The 11,756-nt window shown below is 47.7% G+C and overlaps 1 long non-coding RNA gene across 6 annotated transcripts; it reads left to right on the forward strand.

Moving 5' to 3' along the window:
- The first annotated feature begins 1,036 nt into the window (after positions 1-1,036).
- LOC125548259 (uncharacterized) lies at positions 1,037-4,193 on the forward strand. Of its 6 annotated transcripts, XR_015598629.1 has the most exons (6): positions 1,043-1,490; positions 1,662-1,742; positions 1,827-1,929; positions 2,200-2,549; positions 3,029-3,125; positions 3,778-4,193. It is a non-coding gene; the product is annotated as an uncharacterized LOC125548259 (long non-coding RNA). The 6 variants fall into 6 exon arrangements; XR_015598620.1 differs by lacking the exon at positions 1,662-1,742 and having other exon boundaries at positions 1,037-1,490; XR_007300966.2 differs by having other exon boundaries at positions 1,662-1,929.
- The last annotated feature ends 7,563 nt before the right edge of the window (positions 4,194-11,756 follow it).

The raw sequence follows: 11,756 nt of genomic DNA on the forward strand, positions 1-11,756 counted from the left end.
AAATACAACTCAACATTTAGGCTGATATTTACTATGAGAGAAATGTCACATATTTTTATATAATGAACAATATCATATATCCTAACAGGTCATTTATGGAGAATAATTGTCAGCAAGTGATCTATAGGTAAGCCTAAAACATGATGCCAATTTATTAAAATTAGGATGTGATTTGTTGTACTAAAAAGCATTATGCCAGTCACTTTGACTAAAAACAATCCACGTATCTAGAAGCTAACCAATGAATATACATTGCCTATGAGCTTATCTTTTCCTAATAATAAAGCGACTATCGCTTCTGCCCGTTAACTCACCGTTGTGGCGTTTTTGCAAAAACCACCTTGTGGTTTTCTATAGTTGAACCCGCGGTCCTTGTGTAAGTGGCTGACCTAAGAAAACATTTCAATTTTACAAAGAAGATCCTATAGTTTGTTATATTAAACCCGCAGTCCATATGTCTGGTTTTATTGACAAAATTGACAAATTTGACCTAGGGATGAAATCAAATCACAGAATGAACTGCCCGTAAAACTATTTCATGTGGCTGACCTTTTTATGTGACGTCCGACACGAAGGCGCCACACTACACTGTGCAAGGCCTCACAGATAGGCGCTACACACCTTGCCAGCGTCGCACCCGCGTGATCCGAAAATTATTAAGTTAGTGTGAAGCGCTTGAGAGCTAGGCGCCACACTATACAGTGTAGCACCTAGCTTCTAGACGTTGCACTAGCGGTTGCTTCATTCTGTAGTGCAACCACTAGTGCAGCGCCTGAGAGCTAGGCGCCACACTATACAGTGCAGCGCCTAGCTCTTAGGCTCTTCACGGTGACATAGCAATTTTTAGGCAATCTGAGGTGCAACGCTGGTCAGGCGTGTAGCGCCTATCTGTGAGGCGTTGCACAGTGTAGTGTGACACCTTCGTGTAGGGCGTCACACAAAAAGGTCAGCTGCGTGAAATAGTTTCTTAGGCAGTTCATTTTGTAATTTGATTTTGTCCACAGGTCAAATTTGTCAAATTTGCCGGTTTTATTAATCAGGGTCGGGTCAACGCGGTGGCGCATTGCAGAATGGCGGCGGCAGCTGGAGCTTGCAGGGGCCGGATCCATGCGTGGTAGGGGCTGGGGAGGCAGACCCGGAGGCGGGCGGCATGGCGGGAATCGCCGGTGACGACGAGGAAGGCTGGAGCGCGCCTTCCCGGGGGGGTTCATGGGATCCACGGCTATTGGGCAGAGAGGAGACAAGGAGGCGTGGGAGAGAAGAAGGGAGAAAGGAAGAGCGGTGTGGCGACCTAGGCAGGAGCTCGCCGGAGCCGGGCGATGGCGGACGGGCGCGGGAGATGGAGGGATCCCATGCAGCGGCTCGAAGTCCTTGCTCGTGGCGTCGACGGCTGGGCGTGCGACGACACAGAGCCCTCCCGTTGCTACGGCGTCCGGTGGAGTGCCCTGAGGGCGCGGATGCTGCTGCTACACCAGCACCACCAGCCCAAGGTCAGCCTCCTCCACCTCGTTCTGTAGCGCTACTCCCGTCTCGCACCATGCTGCCTTACTTATGCCCCTTTGGATTGGAGAGCATGTGCTCTCAACTCTGCTGGGCCAGCTGTGCTCTGTTGCATGCGAACAAGGGAGAAGAGTGAGCTTGTTGATTCTTCTTACCTGTAGCTCCAACACGAAAGCCAGCCAATCGACTCTTGATAGCAGAACACAAGCAATACAAGTAAACAGAATTCTAAGACAGCCAAGGTGGATGATAGTAGCGGAAGTAATTACTGAAGAAATGTTTACGCAAAGAACATTCATTTTCACATCACTTGGGTGCTGGTTCAGGCTGATGTGTGCATCTCCAAACGAAGAAGAAGCAGATATCCACTAAGAAGAAACTCATCTGAGTTCTCAAGTTCAAATCAAATTGGCCAGCTACGTTTCAAAGGTAACATCTATATAATACCTAAGATGATGGTTTGATGTGTATATTAGAAGAAATCGCACACAATAGATGCAGTTAGTATTTTGAAATCAAGGTAGAAGTGTTTTGTCATAAGCTTTCAAATGGTACCTATTTTGGTCAATCTGAATTCAATTTTAAAAGTACAACAAGAACATGATGTTGTCTGTCAGTTTTAACCATGTGCAGAGTTCTGTTTAGCATCAATATATCTATTTCGAGATAGAAATAATTTGGGGCTCATCATGTTTCCAGTATGAGATGTGGTTGGGCTTGCATCCCCTATGCCAAGCCTACCGAGTTCACTAAAGCAACAAGCAGGGGATCACCTTGATGCATATCGCCATCACATTCAGACCCAAAGATCTGGGAGCTGCAGTCTAGGCATGATTAACTGGGCAGTGCCAAAGTGAAGCTTCCGGATGGTGGTGACAACAATGGTGGCTGGAGGCGACGGGGCTAGCAGCGTTTCACGGTAGGGCGCGTGGCCAGTGCTTGTGGCGGTTGTGGATGATGAAGTACTGGACCAGCGATGGATGACCATCCGCAAGATCTACATCATCATCTTTGGGTCAGTTCGCCATGAAGGCCATTCTACGAACGAGGTTGTTCAAATATTATGTTTTCTGATTATTTGCACATGTGACTATTAGTGCTAATGCTACAACCGAAGCCTAGAAATTTCTACTCACCATGCACGACCAAATATGGTGCCGAGACTTCACATCTAGCTTGCACACATTAGTAGCAATTTCTACACATGTTTGAAACGAGTGATTCATAGTTTCCAGAGTGATGTTTTGAGGTCTATTAAGTGTTACTGTCTTCTTTAATATTGGGTCCCCTAATCTTCATTTTAGTTGCTCTCCTCGAAGACATGATCACATTTTAAAAAAAAGGGAAGACAAGTCACATTTATAAATGTTATTGAAGTCTGGCATGGTTTTATTTTCATAAATGGATGATCTACTCTACTCCGTTGCACCTTATGTTCTCTTGTGATATCTGGAGATTTTGTTGGATGTTCTTCCAATTACCGAATCTGGAGCTAAATGTGTGCTGTTTACTCATATTGTTAACCCAGGTAAATATGAGATCCCTGAGTTTTGTGGCAGCACGGAGCCACGGAGCGTTTCTTCCCTACGTCACCCCTCCACACCTTAATAATAACTCATTTGAAGGTTAGTCAAACATTTTAAATTATGATGACGCCACAGATCTTCGTATGTTGTATGTGGACGAACTACAAATAGATTAAGTCTTGTTCACGTCCCTCCTCGATCATGTACAGTTGTACTTCTATTCTAGGATTTCAACTCTGCACTCCATTCTGCATCCTGAATATTCAAAGTCTCGAGTTTGCATGAGTCTCAATTTGATTAAATGAACAGGTCAGTAAGATAGATTTTTGGTCGAGGATAGGTTGAACAGGTCTGTAGATGCTTAACAATGTTGTTCTTTTGACTTTGAGTATGGATAGCATGTCGTGTCAACCTTCGGTCAAAATTAGAAGATGCTTGATTGAACTCATTGCTCAATGCACTGACACCAATCTCATGTTTAGGATGTTTGTGCTCATTTGGGCATGATCAATGTACACTAAAAGTTTTGAGTCCAACAATCCACCTTCCAAAACATCTAGGCAGAAACTAAAGCATATTGAGATGTAGCATAGAAATCTTCAAAGTAGTATGCTATCTTTTTGTGATGGTATAATTTACAAGGCTGTTCCAGGCAAATCAATCCGTCGAATATCTGTTTTCCCTTCATTGATTTTTACATACAAGGAGATCGCACAGAATCACCCTCAAACTGACAAATCTTACATTTTAGGAGCCCACTGACACTCTTGCTAACGCCCAGCTGCAGCAAGAACGACGCCGGTGGCAAGCAGGAGCGATGGGGATACCAGCCGTCAAGAGCGACGAAGGATGGCGGTGGTCGGTGTCCACAGGTGATGCACGTCCTAACGCTGAGCAAGCCTCAGCAGGTGGCACAACCGCGTTGCCGACTTGCCGGTGAAGCAAAAAGAATAAGGTTGATGGGAATGGGAAGAGGCTAGCAATGGCAAAAGGGACAGAAATATTTTTAAAATTTTAGTGGCATTTTGAGAGAATACCTAGCAAAGACAAAGGGAAGAGAGCTTTGGATCGCATAAGAGTATTAGTGCTCATTGTTAAGTGTGTATAGAATATTAGATTTTGCATCAAATTTTATTATGCTCTAAAGTTCATCCCACCTTGATTTTTTTCGCCCTCCGCCACCGATGTCAGTAGCAATGATATTCTATATAGTACATCTATTCCTCTCTTATAAGTGAAGAGCGATAGAGGAATGACGATGGCGACGCGCTCCCGCGACCCCGATGGCGACGCGCCGCCCGCGGCCATGGCCCAGCCGCTTGTGCCCCTGGCTAGCTCCGCCCCGGCCGCCGGCGCTGCAGCGCTGTCCCCCACCGCCCCTGCATCTCTGGTCGGGGACTCGCTCCCCCCGCCCCTCGCCGTTCCTGCCATGGTGGTGGCGCCGCTGCGCTGGGCCGATGTGGCGGAGGATGATGACGCCGCTGCCGGCCGCCCCATCGTCCGGCGATATCCGCCGGCTCATAGAGCAGCGCCTCGCTCGGGGATGGTGGCCTCACCGTGGCACGGGTGTCCGTCCCCCCCCCCCCCCCATCGGCTCGTCGGCTCCCCCCGCTCCCCCTCCTGCCGACTCCGTGCAAAAGGGACGCCCTTGGGTCTAGGACCGCTCGCCGCCGCCGCGCTCTAGCGTGGGGCGTCGTCGCGGGGCAGTCCGACTGGGCCATGCCCGGCGCTCTTGGCGCCCCGCCGCGGCCGCCGTCCTGCCCGCCGCTCCCTTGTCGCCGGCTGCTTCGTCGATGTTTGCCCGTAAATCCCCATTCTGCCCGTTCATCGCTGCGTTCGGGTCCTTGTCGCTTCGGTTCTCCCCCAGCCGTTCCCTGCGATGCCCTTGGCTCCCCCTTGCCCCTACGCTGACGCCGGCACCGGCCGTGGCGGTGGCCGCAGCTTCAGGGGAAACCCTAGGTGCTGTCGCCCCGCATCGTAGGCTGGGCCGCGTGGCTGTGGGCCTCGGGGCTTCTAGGTCTGGTGTTGGGCCGTCTACTGGTGTGGCTCCGCCTACGGGCCAGCCCAATTTGGCTTGGTCCGGGGCCGGGCCGGCCTGCCTGGCCATCCGGCCTATTTGGCCGCCGGCTGGGTTCCCTCGGCCGCCCAGTTCGTCCCCTCCCGCCCCAGTTCCAACCCTAACCCTCGTCCCATCCATCCCCGCCGCCGGTGCCGTTCGCCACCTCTCCCCGCCGCCGCCCTCTGCCGGCATGCCCTGGGACTGGAACGATGCGGGTCCGCGCCCCAAGCGCCACGCCGATGAGCGCTGGCCCGACGCCTCCCGCATAGATGACCGGCGTGACCCATCCTGACCCTCCCCCGATGCTCTCTGGCACGAGGCCGACCTCCGCCGGCAACTCTCTGGCCGCGGAGACCGTCGGTCTCCTCCCCGCGATGCTCACCGGTCCCCCTCTCACCGTTCGCCCGGCCGGTCGGACCACCGTAGCCGGTCCTGGACGCCGCCTCCACCAGCTGACTGGCGCGACCAGCGCCGCCGTTCGCCCTCCCGGTGCGCAGGCGGGACACCAGCCGATCCCCGGCGGGCAGCGGTCGCCCTTGGTCCCCTGACCGCATCCAGCCCTCTGCCCCGCAAGGCCCTCCAGCCCCTCTGGCCAAACGCGCCGATACCAGCCCCCGCGAGGGGAACCGAGCTTTCCCCCATTGGCAATGGTGCTGGCCGCGGTCGGCCGGGCGGCAAGCATAAAAAGAAGAGGGGCTTGGGGCGTACCAATGTCGCGGCCCCGGCCATTGGCTCCTCTCTGGACCGGGCGACATCTACAACAACCGTGCTTCTCCCTGATGACTGCATCTCCGACCTCGTCAAGTGCTTCAACAGTGGCCTCTTCAGCCACTTCCAGGTGGCATGTACGCGGCCCCAGGGCTGCTACCTCTGCTCAGATCCGGACCACCCGGCGATCCTTTGCCCCGACCGCCCGGTGGCAGAGGAGTTGATGATGTACGGGCATGGGATTGAGGGCCTTGGCTTCTTCCACATCGAGGTGCCTGACATCCCTCCCCCTCACCATCGCTCCTCGCGATTGTCACCGTGAGGGATAGGGTCGCCTCACCGGAGATGATAGAGGCCGAGCTCAACCACCTCTATGTTGGGGAATGTAGTAATTTCAAAATATTCCTACGCACACGCAAGATCATGGTGATGCATAGCAACGAGAGGGGAGAGTATCGTCTACGTACCCTCGTAGACCGTAAGCGGAAGCATTATGAGAACGCGGTTGATGTAGTCATACGTCTATCGAACGTACGGCACCTCCGAGTTCAGCACACGTTCAGCTCGATGACGTCCCACGAACTCCGATCCAGCAGAGCTTCATGGGAGAGTTCCGTCAGCACGACGGCGTGATGATGGTGATGATGTTGCTACCAATGCAGGGCTTCGCTTAAGCACCGCTACGATATGATCGAGGTGGATTATGGTGGAGGGGGGCACCGCACATGGCTTGGAACAATCAACTTGTGTGTCCTAGGGTGCCCCCTACCCCCGTGTATAAAGGAGCAAGGGGGAAGGTCGGTCGGCCCTTGCAGGGCGTGCCAGGACGAGGAGTCCTCCACCTAGTAGGAGTAGGAATCCCCTTTCCTACTCCTACTAGGAGGGGGAAAGGAAGGAGGAGAGGGAGAAGGAAGGAGAGGGAGGAAAGGAGGAAAGGGGGGCCGGCCCCCTAGTCCAATTCGGTTTCGGCTAGGGGGCCGCACGCCCTACCCTATCCTGCCTCCTCTCTTCCACCATTTGGCCCATGAGGCCCAATACTTCTTCCCTTGTATTCCCGTAACTCCCCGGTACTTCGAAAAATACCCAAATCACTCGGAACCTTTCTGATGTCCGAATATAGTCGTCCAATATATCGATCTTTACGTCTCGACCATTTCGAGACTCCTCGTCATGTCCCCGATCTCATCCGGGACTCCGAACTACCTTCGGTACATCAAATCACATAAACTCATAATACCGATCGTCACCGAACGTTAAGCGTGTGGACCCTACGGGTTCGAGAACTATGTAGACATGACCGAGACACGTCTTCGGTCAATAATCAATAGCGACACCTGGATGTTCATATTGGCTCCTACATATTCTACGAAGATCTTTATCGGTCAAACCGCATAATAACATACGTTGTTCCCTTTGTCATCGGTATGTTACTTGCCCAAGATTCGATCGTTGGTATCTCAATACTCGTTCTGTAATGCATCATCCCGCAACTAACTCATTAGTTGCTTTCCTTGCAAGGCTTATAGTGATGTGCATTACCGAGAGGGCCCAAAGATACCTCTCCAACAATCGGAGTGAAAAATCCTAATCTCGATCTATGCCAACTCAACAAGTACCATCGGAGACACCTGTAGAGCACATTTATAATCACCCAGTTACGTTGTGACATTTGGTAGCACACAAAGTGTTCCTCCGGTAATCGGGAGTTGCATTATCTCATAGTCATAGGAACACGTATAAGTCATGAAGAAAGCAATAGTAGTAAACTAAAACGATCAAGTGCTAAGCTAACGGAATGGGTCAACTCAATCACATCATTATCTAATGATGTCATCCCGTTAATCAAATGACAACTCATGTCTATGGTTAGGAGACATAACCATCATTGATTCAATGAGCTAGTCAAGTAGAGGCATACTAGTGACACTCTGTTTGTCTATGTATTCACACATGTACTAAGTTTCCGGTTAATACAATTCTAGCTTGAATAATAAACATTTATCATGATATAAGGAAATATAAATAACAACTTTATTATTGCCTCTAGGGAATATTTCCTTTAGTATCCCACTTGCACTAGAGTCAATAATCTAGTTCACATTGTCATGTGATTTAACACCAATAGTTCACATCTTTATGTGATTAGTTCACATCTCCATGTGACTAACACCCAAAGGGTTTACTAGAGTTAATAATCTAGTTCACATCGCTATGTGATTAACACCCAAAGAGTGATCATGTTTTGCTTGTGAGAGAAATTTAGTCAACGGGTCTGCAATATTCAGATACGTATGTATTTCGCAAATTTCTATGTCTACAATGCTCTGCACAGAGCTACTCTAGCTAATTGCTCCCACTTTCAATATGTATCCAGATCGTGACATAGAGTCATCTAGATCGATGTAAAAAGCTTGCATCGAAGTAACTCTTTATGACGAACTCTTTTATCACCTCCATAACCGAGAAATATTTCCTTAGTCCTCTGAGGATAATTTTGACCGCTTTCTAATGATCTCCTCCTAGATCACTATTGTACTCCCTTGCCAGAATCATGCTAAGGTATACAATAGGACTAGTAAACAGCATAGCATACTTTATAGAACCTATGACTGAGGCATAGGGAATGACTTTTCATTCTCTTTGTATTTTCTGCTGTGGTCGGGTTTTGAGTCTTTACTCAACTTCACACCTTAAAACATAGGCAAGAACTCCTTCTTTGACTTTTCCATTTTGAACTACTTCAAAATCTTGTCAAGGTATGTACTCATTGAAAATATATCAAGCGTCTTGATCCATCTCTATAGATCTTGATGCTCAATATGTAAGTAGCTTCATCGAGGTCTTTCTTTGAAAAACTTTTTTCAAACACTCCTTTATACTTTCCAGAAAATTCTACATTATTTTTGATCAACGATATGTCATTCACATATACTTATCTGAAATGTTGAAGTGCTCCCACTCACTTTCTTGTAAATACAGGCTTCACCGCAAGTCTGTATAAAACCATATGCTTTGATCACTTTATCAAAGCGTATATTCCAATTCCAAGATGCTTGCACCAGTCCATAGATGGATCGCTGGAGCTTGATCACTTTGTTAGCACCTTTAGGATCGACAAAACCTTTTGGTTGCATCATATACAACTTTTCTTTTAAGAAATCCATGAAGGAATACAGTTTTGACATCCATTTGCCAGATTTCATAAAATGCGGCAACTGCTAACATGATTCAGATAGACTTTTAAGCATCAATACGAGTGAGAAAATCTCATCGTAGTCAACACCTTGATCTTGTCAAAAATGTTTTGCGACAATTCGAGCTTTGTAGATAGTAACACTACTATCATCGTCCGTCTTCCTCTTGAAGATCCATTTATTCTCAATGACTCACCGATCATCGGGCAAGTAAATCAAAGTCCATACTTTGTTCTCATACATGGATCCCATCACAGATTTCATGGCCTCAAGCCATTTCGCCGAATCTGGGCTCATCATCGCTTCCTCATAGTTCGTAGGTTCGTCATGGTCAAGTAACATGACATCCAGAACAGGATTACCGTACCACTCTGGTGCGGATCTCACTCTGGTTGACCTACGAGGTTTGGTAGTAACTTGATCTGAAGTTGCATGATCATCATCATTAGCTTCCTCACTAACTGGTGTAGGAGTCATAGGAACAGATTTCTGTGATAAACTACTTTCCAATAAGGGAGCAGGTATAGTTACCTCATCAAGTTCTACTTTCCTCCCACTCACTTCTTTCGAGAGAAACTCCCTCTCTAGAAAGGATCGTTTCTTAGCAACAAATGTCTTGCCTTCGGATCTGTGATAGAAGGTGTACCCAACTGTCTCCTTTGGGTATCCTATGAAGACACATTTCACCGATTTGGGTTTGAGCTTATCAGGATGGAACTTTTTCACATAAGCATCGCAACCCAAAACTTTAAGAAACGATAACTTTGGTTTCTTGCCAAGCCACATTTCATATGACGTAGTCTCAACGGATTTAGATGGTGCCCTATTTAACGTGAATGCACCTGTCTCTAATGCATAACCCCAAAACGATAGTGGTAAATCGGTAAGATACATCATAGATTGCACCATATCTAATAAAGTACGGTTACGATGTTCGGACACACCATTACACTGTGGTGTTCTAGGCGGCGTAAGTTGCGAAACTATTCCGCATTGTTTCAAATGAAGACCAAACTCGTAACTCAAATATTCTCCTCTACGATCAGATTGTAGAAACTTTATTTTCTTGTTACGATGATTTCCCACTTCACTCTGAAATTATTTGAACTTTTGAAATGTTTCAGATTTATGTTTCATCAAAAATATATACCCATATCTTACTCAAATCATCTGTGAAGGTTAGAAAATAACGATACCTATCGCGAGCCTCAACACTCATCGGACTGAATACATCAGTATGTATTATTTCCAACAAGTCTGTTGCTCGCTCCATTGTTCCGGAGAAAAGAGTCTTAGTCATCTTGCCCATGAGGCATGGTTCGCAAGCATCAACTGATTCATAATCAAGTGATTCCAAAAGCCCATCAGCATGGATTTTCTTCATGCGCTTTACACCAATGTGACCTAAACGGCAGTGCCACAAATACGTTGCACTATCATTATTAACTTTGCATCTTTTGGCTTCAATATTATGAATATGTGTATCACTACGATCGAGATTCAATAAACCATTCACCTTGGGTGTATGACCATTGAAGTTTTATTCATGTAAATAGAACAATAATTATTCTCTGACTTTAAATGAATAACCGTATTGCAACAAACATGATCAAATCATATTCATGCTTAACGCAAACACCAAATAACATTTATTTAGGTTCAATACTAATCCCGAAAGTATAGGTAGTGTGCGATGATGATCATATCAATCTTGGAACCACTTCCAACACACATCGTCACTTCACCCTTAACTAGTCTTTGTTCATTCTGCAACTCCCGTTTCGAGTTACTAATCTCAGCAACTGAACTAGTATCAAATACTGAGGGGTTGCTATAAACACTAGTAAAGTACACATCAATAACATGTATATCAAATATACCTTTTTTCACTTTGCCATCCTTCTTACACTACAAAAAAATACACTTCCATGATGATACGTGTTTGTCACAGTAGATCGCGTTTTTTGTCATGCATGTACATCCATGACAAATTTATGACAGAATCAAGATAGTCATACTTGTGCTGTCGTAGAAGTGTTCCATGACATTACCAAAATTATCATCACGGGAGTGTCCACTTCCATAACGATAAATCGCGCGTCACAGAAGTGCTTTCATCAAGGGTGACCGACATGTGGCATCCACCGTAACGGAACGCCGTTAAGCTACCGGGTCATGTTTTGGATCCGATAACCCGTTAACAGCCCCGACCAATGGGAAATTTCCACGTGTAAAATTCTTATCGGCCGGACGAAATACGTGTCAGCTCGTCAGTGGGTCAGATAGGCGCCTATGATATGTCGACACGTGCCACGACCCACCACTGGCCCATTTAGCTTACAAAGCCGGCCCGTTTGACTTGGTCAAAAGTTAACGGGCTAGCCCATGAAATTCTGTTAACGGTCTCTTCGCTAATAGCCCATTTTACGGCCCGTTAATTCACGGCCCGTTAGGCCCTAAAGGAAATCGACCCAACAACGTCATGTGGGCCATCGAATATAACACCAGCCCATTTCACTTTCGGCCCATGTATGGCCCACGACGTCTTTCGGCCCATATGAGACCTTCGTATCTTTCGGCCCATTACAGGCCCACGGTGACTGTCGTGGAATTGTCACGGCAGATGTCCTTAGAGTTAGGACTTAGTCGCGAGGCCAACGCATCTACGTGGTAGCTTGAGAGGGGTTGAACGGGACGAGAGACGCGAGGTTTTACCCAGGTTCGGCCCCTCACGGTGGAGGTAAAAGCCTACGTCCTGCTTCATTGATA

Source organism: Triticum urartu, chromosome 1A (genome assembly GCF_056163025.1).
Source record: "Triticum urartu cultivar PI428250 chromosome 1A, HENAU_Tu73, whole genome shotgun sequence".
Classification (NCBI taxonomy): domain Eukaryota; kingdom Viridiplantae; phylum Streptophyta; class Magnoliopsida; order Poales; family Poaceae; genus Triticum; species Triticum urartu.